At 33.2% G+C, this 5,625-nt stretch overlaps 1 protein-coding gene across 7 annotated transcripts in view; it reads right to left on the reverse strand.

Moving 5' to 3' along the window:
* The window catches only part of LOC102671848 (band 4.1-like protein 4A), a 67,352-nt gene that overhangs the window by 7,602 nt on the left and 54,125 nt on the right, over positions 1-5,625 (reverse strand). The gene's annotated exons all lie outside the window — the stretch shown is intronic.

The raw sequence follows: 5,625 nt of genomic DNA on the forward strand, positions 1-5,625 counted from the left end.
ATTTAAACGCGTGCAAACGCGTGAATAGGATTTTAAAATGATAAAGGTTGCGGAAAGTTTTCTTCTCAGAGAGATATTTTTCTTCGAAGAGTATCGTGAAAAAATGTTTCTTTCAATTCATTGGTTGAAATAGAATTTGTGTTAGAAAATATTATTAGGATAAACGGTGGATGAATTTTTTATACTTCTTTTATTCTTATGATTTTTATAGTATTCTATTTCTATTATTTTTATCGTACGAATTTTTTTTCAAACATCTTTCGTTTACTTTTTCGTGTTTTTTTTTTTATTGTATCGAATTTTCTAGATTTCTTTTTTACTATTTTATCTTGAAGTAATGTCGAGTAATCTCGAAGTAATGTCCAATTCAAAGTTAAAATTGAATATGACTTTTTGAAAAATATATTTCGCGTGTAAAAATAACACGAAATATTTAAAAGCACAGGTGATAAACAGAGTGTATAAAAATTATTGAATGTTTCATGGCTACAATATTTGAATTGTTGTATGTTGTACGTAGTTACATATTATTAATTGTCGGAGAACATGAGAATAGGAATCCTATTCAAACCACTGTGTAATTAAGCTTGTTTGAAATTTGAGTTAATTCCAGGTCTCTGATTTAGTATTGTCTGCTGGTTTCTGTTCTCGTTTCTCTTATCTTTGATGAATCAACTAGTTTGTTGCAACTAATTAAACTGCGTTAAACAATTCTTATTTTAACGCATGACATCAACTTCATCAACTTCCTTTTAACATTCTATTATTTAAAAAAAAAATTCCATAAAATAAAGACTATTATTATTATTAATAAATTCCCATTACTTCACACTTACACATTCAATTAAATGAAGACAACGTAACAAATTTTCTTTCCGATATTCTCAAATTTGTTCAACTTCGAATTTTCTTATCCACAGATCATCAACGATCTATCCCAGAATTTTCATCGTTCGAAAACGAGGATCCTTAAAAGAAGGAGAGAACGCCTCAGCAATAAAACAAAAATAAAAAAAAAAAAAAATCCTACAAAACCGTGACGACCTCGAACGTCCACGCGACTCTAATCGCATAAATCCAGTTAACATCGAGGAATCTCATCCCTTTGGAATTTCTTCTTCTTTCGTCCACGCGCCCGCGCCCCCCTTCCAAGCCTGTCACCGCCAATTCCCATAGGGTGCAGCGCAGAAATGCCCTCCAGAAATCATCCTAGTCGCTTAATTGAATCGCTGACTTTGATGAATATCGGCTCCGACCGTCGCGCAAGGGGCACTTTATTTTCTCCCTGCCTGTTCCCCCCTCTCCCTCCGTGTTCCAGGCCAACGGAATCCCGCACCTTGTCGTCGATGCCGACTTCTTGCATGCTCGTTCGCTCGTGTAATTACGAGGCCGCCGCTCGTGGACCGCGAAACGTGGACCGGAATCGAGCCGAGTTATCCTATCCAGTTTTGCCTAAATGAAGGGGGGGTTCGATAGACAGAGGGATTATGGCGGAGGAAAATGGGCATGGATATGTATAACCCAGCTAAGGAAGTTTTGGGACGATGGTCTTAAATTTTATGGGTTCGAAGAAGATATCTTTCCGCGAGAATTCATGATTTCTAATGGCGGATGAAGATGATCTTTAGCGTTGGTCAGCGACATTTTTAAACCGTTGAAGAACCGCGAATTCGATCGACAAACGAGCGCAGAACTTTTTTTCTTTTCTTCGAATAGTATTATATAAGGAAGATTATAAAAATGGACGTGTGTACAATCTCGAATTTTTCATTCGATCCGACAACGTTTGAAAGTGTGTGTAATTAAGAGACAACAGGGGGGGAGGAGCAACAGTAAACAGGTTGAACGTACGAAACAATTAAATTTCCAAGCTACGATTTCCATTGTTCGTGTGATTCAATGAGCCGTTGTCGAGAGCTTCTTCCTCGTCTTGTTCGTGGAACGAACAATTCGTTTGGGGGAAGGGATAAATTAACTTACGAAATACCGTTCTAAAAATGAATCGAATTCCGAACGAAAGAGAGCTCGAAGAAATACGCGTGGCGAATAATGGGATTCTGCTCTGGCAAGGCACTGAATGAAAAAAAAAAGGGGAGGAGAAAGAAAAGGAGAGAGAGAAAAAGAGAGAGAGAGAGAGAAGGGAGGAGAAGGAACGCCTAAAGGTATTTTCACCGCCGTTGTAATAGCATTGTAAGCTCAAAGCTTCTTGGCTATCTTGTTTGAGATCTCCGTGAAGATGGACAACGATTTTCAACGGTGCAAGCATTATCTCGATTCGTAAAACACGGGACCGGTCTGCTTATTTTCCAGGGTAACTCCAATATTTGCGGAAGCTGAGTGTAAAAGGGTTGGACGATCCATTGCTAGGAAGGAAAACGCGTTACACCAAAGAATGGCGATGTTTTCGAGTGAAGAAAGGGAAAGAGAGATAAAAATCGAGTGTACGAGTGACTATCCTCGTTGTTGGCGAGTTGATTAATATTCGTCGTTAAACTGCCCTCCTCGTAAAATTACTTTCCGACGTTGAACAGCCGCGTAATTGCGTATGCTGTATAACGACGGACTTTCGTTTTATTTTTTATCCTCTGTCCCTCTTTCTCTTACTCCTTTGTCTCTTTCTTCTTTCCTCTTCTTTCCTCGCGAGAGGAAAAACGTTTCTTTAATTGTTGAACTGCGCTAAAAGAGAAATGCGGAATTTTTAGTATCGTAGTATTCTCGTTTTAAATAGAAGAATATGTAATGCGACTTGGCAATAAATTTGAAGGATTATTTCTGCAGATTTTGTTATTATGTAGTTTTCATTGAAAACATAATTACGTTGAATAACATTTATAAGATGATATGAAATGATATATTCATGTTATAAAATATAATATAAAAATTGACGTTCTATCAATAATTTTCTTAAAAGGATTTGTAAATTTTCGAGGAATCTCAAATAATAAAAGATAAAATGATTTATATCATTAGGAAGGAAAAATAAATTTTTCATTTTATGAGATAATAAAAATTTAATCAATATTTCTATTTAGGAAATTATCTTTTTCAATAAATCAAATTTTAAATATAAAATTATAGAATTTGAAGTAAATGCATAGAAAATTCTAATAACTTTTAACAAAAACTAATAAATTAATATCCAATCTTTAAGATACTTAAAAAATCTTTAAGAATTTACTTTGCATTTAATGATAGATAAGCATTTTCTTTGTACTTTAATTGTTATTATTTTGAAACATTCTTTTTTCTTTCGTTCTTTCTTATCCTATAGACCGTAAAAGTTAAAACGAATAAACTCGTCTGATGTTAGACATGAATGAAAGTCTCAGGTATTAGGTGCATGAATAAATATTGGGTGTTTGGAATGGTGTAAAGAGATAAAGTAAGTATGTACATAGGATATGTGGTATAGAATACATATTGACTTAGAGCAAACAAGAGCATGATGTGAGAGTGTTCCTTTTAAAAAATGTAATCTACGTAATCTATCAATCTAAGGATTAGACTTGAATTGACTAGTTACGGGCTAAGAACTGACCTGATGAAAAACATAGGAAGAACAGGAAGAATAAAGAATAATGAATAAAGAATAAATGAGACTAAACAACTAATAAAAAAAAATAAATTATTATAAATAATTAATTGAAGAACTTCTTTCAAGGAACAAAGAAAATCGTTTTGCATGAATTACATATTGGAATATAATAAGTTTAAATTACAAAATGGAGTTCTATATCGAAGAAAATTTTTTTTGCTTCTCATCACTCGAAGAGATAAGAACACCGATATATTTCCCTAATTCTGAACCAATTCAAATCAGGTAAATAAAGATTTTCGATTCGGTGATATCGAGGAAGATTTCATGGCGAGTTTCGAAAAGAAAGAGGAAAGGATGTCGAAATTCAAACACGTAAAATTTTGTTGCTCAAGATGTTGCAATTCATCGTCGCACGGTGATCTCATCCGCGGCGGATTGCAGTCGCATTCAGAGAAGTTTATCTCCATTTCGCGAAGCAAAACGCGTGCCGTGTCCCTTTCTCCCCCTCTCTCTCTTTCTCTCCACTATTCACACGAGGTTCACACCCTCTCTGTCCGTTCCGCGTTTTGTCGTCAACGGGCACAGAGAGTGAACAAGAAGAAAGGGCATTCATTTCGTCCCTTTTGACGGCGATGAGACGCAAACACGCCCGTATCTTTTTCTCTCGTTCTCTTTTTTTCCTTTACTCTTCCGCAGATATCTATCCTTTCTCTATTTCCATGACTTTGAATCTCAGCAGTAGATAACTAACGTGTGGACCCACGCGGCTTCCTTCTTACCAACGTCTTCGCCTTTCGGCTCGCGCGCAAGCGGATGTGTTTCGAAATTTTTAATTATTTAAGGGGATGATAGAGATAGTCTCTCTTTCTTAACGTCTCTCGTGGATCGAGTAAATTATTTTTCGAGACGACAATTATTTTTTATTTAACATTTATTCCGTAGACAGAGATTATTATTATTATTCGTGATGTTTTGGAAAAGTTGAAAATCGAGATCAATTATTAGGGAATTGATCAATTTTTTTTTTAAATAATACGATTTTGAAGAATCTTTTTGAAGGTAATTATACTTTTAAATTAAGTTTTTAAGTTTGGTCTTTTTTAGATAAAAAATTTTAAATGAAACAAATGCAAACATAATCTCACATCTTTCAATTTTTTTCATTTGGAATTTCAATTTTGAATTTTCCTAAAAATTTACAGAAAATGGAACTTGTTTCGAACAAATTGAAGAAAAAATGAACGAGTAAAATACTCATTTCTCTATCTTCCATTAATATTTTCTTTTCTTACTAATAATTTTTATTTCTTGACACAAAATATTTAAAAATAATAGATTGTAAATTTTAAAATATATTCAATTAAATAAACTTTACTTTCAACTTCCAAATTTCTCCTCTTCTCCTCAAATAATAAAATACGATTGTATAAATAAAAACTTCAAGATACTTCAAAAATGTAAGAGGATTGATCTCCTTCACATAAATTGATTACTTTCTTCGTTCCATCAATGCTTGAATGGAAGTATTTCGGAACAGAAATAACCGTCTGCAAAGGGAGAAAAGTTAGAGAAGCACTTTAACAAAAAGTTTAACATGTGGACATCTCTTTCCACCGATTGAAATTGAAATCACATACCGTTCAAATATTCCGCGAATCTTCTTATATCACTTTTTATCAGACTTTCGCTCAAACATTTTATCTATAACGAGACAATGGATTCTAAAATTTCTCTCGAGCGAGTCCTGTTTATTTCTAAAATATTATTTATTATGATTATTTAAGAATTTTATAAGATAGAAAGAAAGATATTTTAATTACTATTATTAATTACTTGTAGAAGAATATTATAAAGTAATTTCTTCAAAACTTATCTTAGGTTATAAATTATTTCTTAACAAAATTAGAAAAAAGTATTGAAACTTCAAAAATTTCAATCAGTTTCAAAAATAAACGAAAACAAATTCCACGATTAATGGCACGATTGTACATCTATTTCGATGCATATTTGATACGCAAACGATTGAATGGAAATAGCAAAGAATTACAGAGATGTCATGAAAAAAAAAAAAAAAAAAAAAAAAAAAA

This window comes from Apis dorsata, unplaced genomic scaffold (genome assembly GCF_000469605.1).
Source record: "Apis dorsata unplaced genomic scaffold, Apis dorsata 1.3 scaffold_176, whole genome shotgun sequence".
Classification (NCBI taxonomy): domain Eukaryota; kingdom Metazoa; phylum Arthropoda; class Insecta; order Hymenoptera; family Apidae; genus Apis; species Apis dorsata.